General features: G+C 37.2%; 1 protein-coding gene and 1 pseudogene across 1 annotated transcript in view; one reads left to right on the forward strand and one right to left on the reverse strand.

Moving 5' to 3' along the window:
• Window positions 1-14,265, reverse strand: part of ZC3H12B (zinc finger CCCH-type containing 12B) — a 661,885-nt gene that overhangs the window by 534,334 nt on the left and 113,286 nt on the right. The gene's annotated exons all lie outside the window — the stretch shown is intronic.
• On the forward strand, window positions 1,817-2,773 carry LOC137216665 (importin subunit alpha-1 pseudogene; annotated as a pseudogene).

Here is a 14,265-nt window from a genome sequence, read left to right on the forward strand (position 1 = left end):
AAGTGTATATCACTGAAAGAGTGAATAAATCAAATGTGGTAGATTCAGAGTATGGAATATTAGGCAGCAGGCAAAGCAAATGACTAGGTATAGCCATGGAAACATGGATAGATATTAAAAACAGTGCTGAGTAAGATATTAAAACAGTGCTGAGTAAGAAAAGAAGAAACAGAATGAGATATATATTTTCATCTAGATTGCTATAATTATTATAATTTTGTTTTGCTTACTGCTGTATCTCTAGTGTCTTAAATATTAGTTGCATGGTAAGCACTGAATAAATATGGTGCAATACAAGTTATACAAATTTTAAAATAAATGTATACACAAAAATTACAAGAACACATACATAAAAAAGAATAAATCAAACACAGAGTGGTATCCTATTGGGGATGGGGATGAATCTGAAACATAATATTGCTTAATAAATGGCAACTATCATTATTATTACTATTATTATTATTAATACAAAAGAGCCCTTCATATTATTACAAAGCCTCTTATTCAAGCTTATTAGCCTTTATTAACACACAACTCTTAAAAGTTTTTATCCTTTTTCCTGGTAAGTGCTAGATTAGACAAAACAAACTAGAAGTGGGTAGAAGACAATGACAAGCGACATGTATGAAAGAAGAGAGACACCAGAAAAGACAGATAATGCATGCTAATAAGGATGATCCTGCTCAACAAGAAAAAGTTAAAAAATATTTGATATTTTCTATTTTTAAAAAATCTAGATTTTATAGCTAGCATTCAAAAATCGTTAGAATGATTTCCCCCATGAAGTGAAAATCATCAGTTCATAAAATATGTTCTTGTTTCCCAGCAAGGATAGTTTTAAGGCCCAAAATATAGTAGTTGTGAACAAGAATTGTAAAATAGTAAGATTAAATTGCCTTTAAAAAGTAGATTTTGCACCTTCCCAAAAGCTTGCATATAGAAGCTGCAGACCAAATGGAGCAAGAAACTTGCTGACATTTCCTCAAATTCAAATATAAGGACAATCCAGTGAAACACCACTAGGAAATAAAGAAAGGGATGGGTTATTTCCAAAATACCAGGGATGGGGGGCTAATTTTGTTAACATTGATTACGTTTTAGCTTCAATTTAGAAACCAAGCTCTTTTTATAACCAGGAAAACCTCTCTGAGAGGTTTAGGCTGCCATTTAGTAACTTAAATCTTAATTATACCTTGCCTACTCATTTTAAGTTTTACTTTGCTTATAAGCCAGGGAAAACAACATCCACAGTTTGTTTATATGAATTTGTCTTTATGTGTATTTCAATGTTAAAGTTATAAGAAGAATGGAAATGCGATTTTCTCTCATTAATAATGATCATTTTATAATAAATACTAACCATCATTATTACTATTATTTTGAAAAAGGACAAGCATGGTAGAAAGAACAGGAAATAATGGATATAATTCTAGGTGAATCTAAAGCCCTTCTCCCTAAACCTCTAATTTACCATTTAAAAATAAAATAATTCTACAATCATTCTACCATAGACTTGAATACAGAATACTGTCCAAATTACTTTTCCCCTCTTTGAAGATATTATTTTTCTTTAAACGAGCTCCTCTTTAACTAGAGATGTATGTGTTTTCCCACCATAAAAGGATAGAGGCTTTTATTAATTTTCTATATATCATAAAAACAATCTCTGAACACCTTTATAGTTTAGAATTTAAAAGTATAATTTTTCAGTTATCCAGGGTGTATTAACTTGAAGCCTGTAAACGCAATGCTGCTACACATAAAATCTGAGCCAGATCCACAATTATCTTCTAGTTTTCTCCTATTGTCTAATAACATGTACACCAATAAGAATGCTAATTAGCTAACTGCCCACCTTAACAGTTTGGAAAACAAAGGGAAACACAGAACAGAAATGAGACAGTACTGTATAGAAGTTATAATGAAACAGAGAAAAGCTAAGAAAAATGACCAGATGCTGAAAAGAAGAAAGGTAAGTTCTTTTCCTGATGCTGCTACTTCTCTACTACAGGTAATTTATAGCAACTAGGTCTTTGTAAATTGTTCTGTTGATGACACTGGGAAAGACACAAACAGCAATAATTTGGAAAGTCAATTCCAAGCTACCCAAGTTGCTGGAAAATTCTTTGTGTGGGAAAAAAGCCTTCCATAGACAACGTAATCTGAGCTGGTTTGATTAAAAAATGTGTACCTTTCTCTGATTGTAGTATCATTGAATTTTAATCTGCTTAGGTGTACTTGCTAATATAAATTTTGGGAAACCAGAATAGACTGTGGTAGATGAAGGTACTATAACATCATTAATTGCTGTCTTGTCATCTCTCCATTCACACATCAGTGAAAAAGCTGTACAGGCTCTCAGAAACATTGCAGGTAATGGTTTGCTTCCAATGATTTCATTATCAAGAATGGCAAAATAAACACTTCGTTAATTCTACTTGTATTGATAGTTATTGATTTGCCATCTTTAGCACATGGTTATTTATATAGTCTAATCTGGACACTTTCAAATCTTTATTATAATAATATGCTATTCCCCCTTTAGATGCTATTAAGCAAATTCTTCCTACTTTTGCATCATGACTGTTGAGAAGTATTTAGAGATATTTGCTGAGCTGTCCTACCTTACTGATGGTTCAATGAACTAACTGACATAGTCAAAAAAACAAGAGTTTTGCCAAAATTTGTAAAATTTCTAGGAGCTGCTGAACAGCCAATTGTGACTCCAGCCTTAAGAACCATAGGAAATACCACCAATGGGACAGATGTATAAGTTTAGAATGTAATAGATGTAAGGCACTTTCAGTTTTTCCTTTTTAACTGCCAACATATCTATAAATATTCATTCATTCAACCCAAATAAAATATGCATTTACAATATGCTAAATAATAATTCAGACACTGAGGATTCAACAGTGAACAATACAGATAAGCTCCTTATACATTCAACTAGGAGAGATGAATAAACAAGTATACCTGTAACTGTAAAGATATATCAATTTTTCCATCTTCTTTTTCATAAGAAAAGTATATGTAGAGAGACCTTCAAGATGGAGGAGGAGTAAGACATGGAGAGCACCTTCCTCCCCACAAATACATCAGAAATACATCTACATGTGGAGAAACTCCTACAGAACACCTACTGAATGCTGGCAGAAGACCTCAGACTTCCCAAAAGGCAAGAAAATGCCCACCTACATGGGTCGGGCAAAAGAAAAAATAAAAAAGAGACAAAAGAATAGGGACAGGACATGCACCCCTGGGAGAGAGCTGAGAAGGAGGAAAAGTTTCCACACACTAGGAAGCCCCTTCACTGGCGGATACCACAGGTGGTGGTGGGGGAAGATTTGGAGCCACTGAGGAGAGTGCAGCAATAGATGTGCAGAGGGCAAAGCGGAGAGACTCCCACACAGAGAATCGGTGCCGGCCAGCACCCACCAGGCTTGTCTGCTCACCTACTGGGGCGGGTGGGGGCTTGGAGCTGAGGCTCCAGCTTCGGAGGTCAGATCCCAGGGAGAGGACTGGGGTTGGCTGCATGAACACAGCCTGAAGGGGGTTACTTCACCACAGCAAGCTGGGAGGGAGTCTGGGAAAAAAGTCTGAAACTGCCTAAGCGGCAAGAGACCATTGTTTAAGGGGGCACAAAGAGAGGGGATTCAGAGCACTGCCTAAATGAGCTCCAGAGGTGGGTGCGAGCCGTGGCTATCAGTGTGGACACCAGAGATGGGCATGAAACACTAAGGTTGCTGCTGAGGCCACCAACAAGCCTGTGTGCAAGCACAAGTCACTAAACACACCTCCCCTCCTGGAAGCCTGTGCAGCCCGCCACTGCAAGGGTCCCGCGATTCAGGGACAACTTCCCTGGGAGAACACATGGCATGCCTCAGGTGGTTGCAATGTCATGTTGGCCTCTGCTGCCACGGGCTTGCCCCACATTCTGTACCTCTTCCTAGCCACGGCCTGAATGAGCCAGAGCCCCATAATAAGCTGCTCCCTTAACCCCATCCAGTCTGGACAGGAACAGACGCCCTCAGGTGACCTACATGCAGAGGCGGGGCCAAATCCAAAGCTGAACCCCAGGAACTGTGCAAACAAAGAAGAAAATGGGAAATTTCTCCCAGCAGCCTCAGGAGTAGTGGATTAAATCTCCACAAACAACTTGATGTACTCTGAATCTCTAGAATACCTGAATAGACAACGAATCATCCCAAAATTGAGGTGGTGGATCTTGGAAGCAACTGTAGACTTGGGGTTTGCTTTCTGCATCTAATTTGTTTCTGGTTTTATGTTATTGTAGTTTAGTATTTAGAGTTTATTATCATTGCTAGATTTGTTTATTAATTTGGTTGTTCTCTTCCTGTTTTTTTTTTTACTGTATATATAGATATATATTTCTTTCCTTTTTCTCTTTTTGTGAGTGTGTATATGTAGGTTTCCTTGTGTGATTTTGTCTGTATAGCTTTGCTTTTTCCATTTGTCCTAGGGTTCTGTCTGGCCTCTTTTATCTGTATATTTTTTAGCACTTGTTATCACTGGTAGATTAGTTTTCTGGTTTGGTTGCTCTCTTCTTTCTTTATTACTTGTTAATTTCTTTTATTTTTAATAATTAAATTGTTTTATTTTAATAACTTATAATTTAATTTTATTTTACTTGATTTTTTCTTTCTTTCTTTTTTTCTCCCTTTTCATCTGAGCCATGTGGTTGAAAGGGTTTTGGTGCTCTGATGGGGTGTCAAGCCTGTGCCTATGAGGTGGTAGAACTTAGTTCACGATATTCGTCCACCAGAGACCTCCAGGCTCCATGTAATATCAAATGGCAAAAACTCTCCCAGAGATCTCCATCTCAACGCTAAGACCCAGCTCCACTCAACAACAAGCAAGCTACAGTGCTGGACACCCTATGCAAAACAACTAGCAAGACATGAACACAACCCCAACCATTAGCAGACAGGATGAATAAAATTATAATAAGGTCACAGACACATGAAAACACACCACTGAACGTGAACCTTCCCACCAGAAAGACAAGATCCAGCCTCATTCACCAGAACACAGGCACCAGTCCCCTGAACCAGGAAGCCTACACAACACACTGAACCAAACTTACCCACCGGGGGCAGACACCAAAAATAATGGGATCTAAAACCCTGCAGCATGCGAAAAGGAGAACCCAAACACAGTAAGTTAAGCAAAATGAGAAGAGAGAAAAATACACAGCAAATGAAGGAGCAAGGTAAAAACCCATCAGACCAAACAAATGAAGAGAAAAAAGGCAGTCTACCTGAAAAAGAGTTCAGAGTAATGATACTAAAGATGATCCAAATCTTCGAAATAGAATGGAGAAAAAAAAGTATAACAAGAACCTAGAAAAACTGAAGAGCAAATACACAATGATGAACAACAAAATAAATTAAATTAAAAATTCTCTAGAAGGAATAAAGAGCAGAATAACTGAGGCAGAAGAACGGATAAGTGACCTGAAAGATAAAATAGTGGAAATAACTACCACAGAGCAGAATAAAGAAAAAAGAATGAAAAGAATTGAGGACAGTCTCAGAGACCTCTGGGACAACATTAAATGCACCAACATTCGAATGATAGGGATCCCAGAAGAAGAGAAGAAGAAATGGACTGAGAAAATATTTGAATAGATTACAGTTGAAAACTTCCCTAATATGGGAAAGGAAATAGTTAATCAACTCCAGGAAGAGCTGAGAGTCCCATACAGGATAAATCCAAGAAGAAACATGCGAAGACACATATTAATCAAACCATCAAAAATTAAATACAAAGAAAACATATTAAAAGCAGCAAGGGAAAAACAACAAATAACATACAAGGGAATCCCCATGAGGTAAACAGCTAATCTTTCAGCAGAAACTCTGCAAGCCAGAAGGGACTGACAGGACATATTTAAAGTGAAGAAAGGGAGAAACCAACAACCACGATTACTCTACCCAGCAAGGATCTCATTCAGATTTGATGGAGAAATTAAAACCTTTACAGACAAGCAAAAGCTAAGAGAATTCAGCACCACCAAACCAGCTTTACAACAAATGCTAAAGGAACTTCTCTAGGCAGGAAACACAAGAGAAGGAAAAGACCTACAATAACAGACCCAAAACAATTAAGAAAATGGGAATAGGAACATACATATGGATAATTACCCTAAATGAAAATGGATTAAATGCCCCAACCAAAAGACATAGACTGACTAAATGGATACAAGAACAAGACCCATATACATGCTGTCTACAAGAGACCCACTTCAGACCTAGGGACACTTACGGACTGAAAGTTAGGGGATGGAAAATGATATTCCATGCAAAAGGAAATCAAAAGAAAGTTGGAGTAGCAATTCTTTTATCAGACAAAACAGACTTTACAATAAAGACTATTAAAAGAGATAAAGAAGGATACTACAAAATGATAAAGGGATCAATCCAAAAGAAGATATAACAATTGTAAATATTTATGCACCTAACATAAGAGTACCTCAATACATAAGGCAAATGCTAACTGCCATGAAAGGGGAAATCGACAGTAATACAATCACAGTAGGGGATATTAACATTCCACTTTCAACAATGGACATATCATTCAAAAGGAAACACAGCTTTAAATGACACATTTAACAAGATAGACTTAACTGATATTTCTAGGACATTCCATCCAAAAACAAGAGAATACACTTTCTTCTCAAATGCTCATTGAACATTTTCCAGGATAGATCATATCTTGGGTCACAAATCAAGCCTTGGTAAATTAAAGAAAATTGAAATCATATCAAGTATCTTTTCTGAACACAACACTATGAGACTGAATACCAATTACAGGAAAAAATCTGTAACAAATACAAACACATGGAGGCTAAACAATACCTACTAAGGAACAAAGAGATCACTGAAGGAATCAAAGAGGAAATCAAAAATACCTAGAAACAAATGACAATGAAAACATGATGGTCCAAAACCTATGGGATGCAGCAAAAGCCATTGTAAGAGGGAAGTTTATAACAATACACTCGTACCTCAAGAAACAAGAAGCATCTCAAATAAACAACCTAACCTTACACCTAAAGCAATTAGAGAAAGAAGGAAAAAAAAAACTGAAGTGAGCAAAAGGAAAGAAATCATAAAGATGAGACCATAAACAAATGAAACAGAAATGAAGGAAACAATAGCAAAGATCAATAAAACTAAAGCTGGTTCTTTGAGAAGATAAACAAAATTCATAAACCATTAGCCAGACTCATCAAGAAAAAAAGGGAGAAGACTCAATAGAATTAGAAATGAAAAATGAGAAGGAACACCTGACACTGCAGAAATACAAAGGATCATGAGAGATTACTACAGGCAACTATAGACCAATAAAATGGATAACCTGGAAGAAATGGACAAGTTCGTAGAAAAACACAACCTTCTGAGACTGAACCAGGAAGAAATAGAAAATATAAACAGACCAACCACAGCACTGAAATTGAGACTGTTATTAAAAATCTTCCAACAAACAAAAGCCCAGGACCAGATGGCTTAACAGGCGACTTCTAGCCAACATTTAGAGAACAGCTAACACCTATTCTTCTCAAACACTTATAGCAGAGGGGAACACTCCCAAACTCATTCTATGAGGCCACCATCAGCCTGATACCAAAACCAGTCAAGGATGTCACAAAGAAAGAAAACTACAGGCCAATATCACTGATGAACATAGATGCAAAAATCGTCAACAAAATACTAGCAAACAGAATACAACAGCACATTAAAAGTATTATACACCATTAACAAGTGGGGTTTATCCCAGGAATTCAAGGATTCTTCAACATACGCAAATCAATCAATGTGATACACCATATTAAACACTGAAGGATTAAAAACCATATGATCGTCACAATAGTTGCAGAAACAGCTTTCGACAAAATTCAACACCCATTTAAGATAAAAACCCTCCAGAGAGTAGCCATAGAGGGAACTTACCTCAACATAGTAAAGGCCATATATGACAAACCCACAGCCAACATCGCCCTCAATGGTGAAAAACTGAAACCATTTCCACTAAGATCAGGAACAAGACAAGGTTGCTCACTCTCACCACTCTTATTCAACATAGTTTTGGAAGTTTTAGCCACAGCAATGAAAGAAGAAAAAGAAATAAAAGGAATCAAAATAAGAAAAAAAGAGTAAAGCTGTCACTGGTTGCAAATGGCATGATACTATACATAGAGAATCCTAAAGATGCTACCAGAAAACTACTAGAGCTAATCAATGAATTTGGTAAAGTAGCAGGATACAAAATTGATGCACAGAAATCTCTTGCATTCCTATACACTAATGATGAAACATCTGAAAGTGAAATTAAGGAAACACATTTACCATTGCAACAAAAAAATAAAATACCTAGGTATAAGCCTACCTAAGGAGACAAAAGACCTGTATGCAGAAAGCTATAGGACACTGTTGAAAGAAATTAAAGGTGATACAAACAGATGGAGAGATATACCATGTTCTTGGATTGGAAGAATCAACAATGTGAAAATGCCTATACTACCCAAAGAAATCTACACATTCAGTGCAATCCCTATCAAACTACCAATGGCATTTTTCACAGAACTAGAACAAAAAATTTCACAATTTGTATGGAAACACCAAAGACCCTGAATAGCCAAAGCAAGACTGTGAAAGAAAAATGGAGCTGGAGTAATCAGGCTCCCTGACTTCAGACTATACTACAAAGCTACAGTAAGCAAGACAATATGGTACTGGCATGAAAAAACAGATATATAGACCAATGGAACAGCACAGAAACCCAGAGATAAACCCATGCACCTATTATAAACTAATCTATGATAAAGCAGGCAAGGATATAAAATGGAGAAAAGACCATCTCTTCAATAAGGGGTTCTGGGGAAACTGGACAGCTACATGTAAAAGAATGAAATTAGAACACTCCCTAACACCATACACAAAAATAAACTCAAAATGGAGTAGAGACATAAATGTGAGACTAGACACTATAAAATCCTAGAGGAAAACTTAGGAAGAACACACTTTAACATAAATCACAGCAAGATATTTTTTGATCCACCTCCTAGAGTAATGGAAATAAAGACAAACATAAACAAATGGGACCTAAAGAAATGTAAAAGCTTTTGCAAAGTAAAGGAAACTAGAAACGATATGAAAAGACAACCCTCAGAATGGGAGAAAATATTTGTAAATGAATCAACAGGGAAAGGATTAATCTCCAAAATATACAAACAGTTTTTCAGCTCAATATCAAAAAAACAAACAACCCGATCCAAAATTGGGCAGAAGACCTAAATAGACATTTCTCCAAAGAAGATATACAGCTTGCTAACAAACATATAAAAGGGTAATCAACATCACTAATCATTAGAGAAATGCAGATCAAAACTACAATGAGGTATCATCTCTCAACAATCAGAATGGCCATCATAAAAATATCTACAAACAATAAATGCTGGAGAGGGTTTGGAGAAAAGGGAACCTTCTTGCACTGTTTGTGGGAATATAAGTTGATACAGCCACTATGGATAACAAACGGTGGCTCCTTTAAAATCTGTAAATAGATTACCATATGACCCAGCAATCCCACTATTGGGCATATACCCTGAGAAAACCGTAATTCAAAAAGAGTCATGTGCCACAATGTTCATTGCAGCACTATTTACAATAGCCAGGACATGGAAGCAACCTAAGTGTCCATCAACTATGCATGGATAAAGAAGATGTGGCACACATATACAATAGAATATTACTAAGCTACATAAAGAAATGAAATTGAGTTATTTGTAGTGAATTGGATGGATGTAGAGTCTGTGATACAGAATATAGAGTGAAGTAAGTCAGAAAGAGAAAAACAAATACTGTATGCTAACACATATATATGGAATCTTAAAAAAAAAAATGTTCCAAGGAACCTAGGGGCAGGCCAGGAATAATGACGCAGATGTAGAGAATGGACTTGAGGACACGCGAAGGGGGAATGGTGAGCTTGGACGAAGTGAGAGAGTGGCATTGACATATATTCACTATGAAATGTAAAATAGATATCTAGTGGGAAGCAGCCACATAGCGCAGGGAGATCAGCTCCGTGCTTTGTGACCAACTAGAGCGGTGGGATAGGGAGGAGGGGAAGGAGATGTAAGAGGGAGGGGTTATCTGGGTATATATGTATACGTATAGCTGATTCACTTTGTTATACAGCAGAAACTAACACAAAAGTGTAAAATAATTATACTCCAATAAAGATGTTAAAAACTAATCCTCTGGTAACCACAAACCAATATCTATAATAGATATACACACAAAAATGAAAAAGGAATCCAAACACAACACTAAAGATAGTCATCAAATCACAAGAAAAGAGACTAAAACAGTAAAGGAAGATAAAAACCCCTACAAAACAAATACTAAACAATTAACAAAAAGGCAATAAGAACATACATATTGATAATTTCCTTAAATATAAATGTATTAAATGCTCCAACCAAAAGACATAGACTGGTTGAATGGATACAAAAACAAGACATATAGATAGGCTGCCTACAAGAGGCCCACTTAAGATCTAGGGACACATACAGACCGAAAGTGAGGGGGTGCAAAAAGATATTCTATGCAAATGGAAATCAAAAGGAAGCTGGAGTAACAATACTAGAGACAAAGTTGGATGCTACATAATGATCAAAGGATCAATCCAAGAAGAAGATATAACAAACAATCATAAATATACATGCACCCAGCATAGGAGCACCTCAATATATAAGGCAAGTGTTAACATAAATAAAAGGAGAAGTTGACAGTAACAAAATAATAGTGGGGGACTTTAACACCCCACTTTCATCAATGGACAGATGATCCAGAAAGAAAATCAATAAGGAAACACAGGACTTAAATTACACATTACACCAGATAAACTTAACTGATGTTTATAATGCATTCCACCAGAAAGCAGCAGAATACACATTCTTCTCAAGTGTATATGTAACATTCTTCAGGATAGATCACAGGCTGGGCCACAAAGCAAGCCTTGATAAATTTAAGAAAATTGAAATCACACCAAGCATCTTTTCTGAGATTAGAAATCAACTAAAAGAAAAAAAAATACTGCTATTGATTCCTGCTAGCATATTTTTCATTTCAAATATTGTATTATTCAACTTTGTTTATTCTTTATATCATTTAGCTCTTTTTAAGCTTTTCTTCTCTTTCTGTGCCTCCATTCTTTTCTAAGATATTGGATCATCTTTCCTATCATTACTCTGAATCCTTTTCCAGGTATTGCATAGATTGCCTGTCTCCACTTCACTTAGCTGTTCTTCTGGGCTTTGTCTTGTTCCTTTGTCTGGAACATATTCCTCTGCCATCTCAATTTGTCTAATTTTCTGTGTTTGCAGTCTCTGCTCCTCAGGCTGCAGGATCATAGTTGTGCTTGTTTCCAGTGTCTGCCCCCTGGTGGGTGAAGTTGGTCTAAGAGGCTTGTGCAGGCTTCCTAGTAGGATCGACTAGTGTCTGCCCACTGGTTGTGGAGCTGGGTCTTGTCCTTCTCGTGGGCATGGCCGTGTCAAAGGGTGTGTTTTGAGGCTGTCGTGGGCTCAGTCTTTAGGCAGCCTGTCTGCTGATATGTGGAGCTGTGTTTCCACCCTCTTGGTTGTTTGGCCTTAGGTGTCCCAGCACTGGAATCTGTAGGCTGTTGGGTGGGGCCAGGTCTTGATGTCAAAATGGCCACCTTCAGGAGAGCTCACACCAATGAGCTTTTACCTTTTACCTCCACCACCAGTGTCCTTGTCCCCACGGTGAGTCACAGCCACCCCCTGCCTCCCTAGGAGACCATCCAACACCAGCTGGTAGGTCTGGCCCAGGCTTCTATAACATCACTGCTTTGTCCCTGGGTCCTGGTTTGCACGAGACCTTGTGTGCATCCTCCAAAAGTGGAGTTTCTGTTTCCCCCAGCCCTGTGAATTTCCTGCAATCATGCCCCACTGGCCTTCAAAGACAAATGCTCTGGGGCTCCTCTTCACGATTCCAGAACCCCAGACTGGGGAGCCTGACATGGGGCTCAGAACTCTCACTCCTGTGGGAGAACCTTTTAGATATAGTTATTTTCCAGTTTGTGGGTCACCCACCTGGCAGGTATGGGATTTGATTGTATCACATATGTGCCCCTCTTACTGTCTTGTTGTGGCGGCTTCTTCTTTGTCTTTGGATGTAGAATATCTTTTTTGGTAGGTTCCAGTCTTTTTTGTTGATGGTTGTTCAGCAGTTAGTTGTGATTTTGGTGTTTTCATGAAAGGAGGTGAGCTCAAGTCCTTATACTCTGCCATCTTGTCTCTGCCTCAAGATATCTCTTCCTGTTACATTTATTTTTAAAATATTAATTTTCCAATTTGGATGAGAGTCTTTAGAAAAGCTTTCTATGAATCTTTCCCACTTGTTAGGTTACTCGTATACAGGTTAACTACCTGTAAAACATCAGAAGTAAAGGAAAATATTTTGTCTTGACTTATACCACACATTTCTTAGAAGCAAATGTGTTAATTACACGAAACTTTATATGATCCACTTAAATAACAATAATAGCTTCAAATGTATTTATAAGATGCAGTAATTAAGTTATAATAGTGAACTATGGGAGTTTGTAGGGAAAAGAACTCAAAATGATAAAAGAAATCTGCAGTATCATCATTCATAGTTTATTTGTTTATTAAGTACTTTTTTCTTTTTTGACAACAGCAGGCACTGTCATTTGTAGTGTCCAAAATGGAACTTCCATTCCAACCCCAAGTAAGATTTATATGTTTCTGTTCAAGTGCCAGCCTTACTTCAAAATTAAAACCTTTACTTTCTCTTCAGTAGTTATTAAAATGGCTCCCTAACATTAAACTTGCCTCCCTGTTACAAGCTGTGATATCTTCTTTTTTTATAGTCCAGAGTCATTTCAAGGAAATATGTTTGATTGTAATTTTTGAATCTTTGCAATTACAAGATGTGATAAAATGGATACTACCATATTGCTTTTGGTAGGGGATGGAGTGTACTCTTTCTTGAAAAAGGAAATACATGTAAGATTACTTTTTTTAAAGAAACAAATCTGTCATGGCCATGACACGCCATGATAAGGCAGGATATTGGAGGCTGGGTTAAGGCTGAGACACTGTTTGCTAGGTAGGAAAGCTACATCTGTGAAGGATGCCCCTCCTGACCAAATCTTACTGGTTTTTCACCTTGCATTTACAGTCCTGGGCATGGCAAAGTGGCATACGCCAATCAAGACCACCCCAGCTGTCTCAAATAGAAATATAGTCAGGTGGATTCAATAACAAAACAAAGCTTTACCAAGATAGCTCAGATTTCTAGGCTAGGGTTATAATCATAATTTGTGCAAGTTTATTAAGTATTTTTGATGCTTGAGAAAAATAACATGATGTGAGGGAATATTCAGAAGGTAGCAAATCTGGGCTGGGCAGAGTCCTCAAGAGATGGATATCAGCCCATCCAGAGGACCTTACAGTTGGGGAAAATACCCAGTTGAGGTTAAGATATTATTCTTTGCAATCTGTTCTTCAGGTTCCCAAGCTGGGAAGCTTTGTGGAAGAAGGAGCCACTGTGCCCTTCATACGTAGACAAGTCTGAGGAAAGCTAATAGGGATATTGAATGGACTCCATGGGCAGAAAAATAAGTAGAAAGCAAAAATATGGATGAGCTTTTAGCTACTATCCAAAGTGAAGCAGAAACTGAAGAAGAGGGACAGTGAATATTAGAATTTTACTAGGTATTTATAATTCATCTACCAGACTGTAATTTCTTCAAGAGCTGCAATGTTCCCTACCAGAATGTGATATATTTAAGACCTTATCCATCTTTATATCCCAAGAGCTAGCACAGTGTCTGACATATTATAACCATCCAACAATTGCTTGCAGAAATTAACTGCCTATGTTTTATTTTTTTAATTTTTTGTTCCCAAAAGTGATTATAATAAAACTTCATAATAAAAATGGATTGTGTACTTCTCTTTGGATGTAGCTAGGAAGGGGATGCAGGTGAGATGACTTGGCCAATTTTCAGCCAGATTTATAAAAAATAGAACTGCAAAGGACAGAATGAGTAGTAACAGTTTTCAATAGAAATGGAAAACAAGCAGAGTGTCATCCTCAAGGAAGAAAAGGGAAGCAAGGAAAGTGATAAAAATGGCCTTATATCTTCGAAATAGAAAGGCCTGTATGGCTTTATGGTTACTAATCA

Source organism: Pseudorca crassidens, chromosome X (genome assembly GCF_039906515.1).
Source record: "Pseudorca crassidens isolate mPseCra1 chromosome X, mPseCra1.hap1, whole genome shotgun sequence".
Classification (NCBI taxonomy): Eukaryota; Metazoa; Chordata; class Mammalia; order Artiodactyla; family Delphinidae; genus Pseudorca; species Pseudorca crassidens.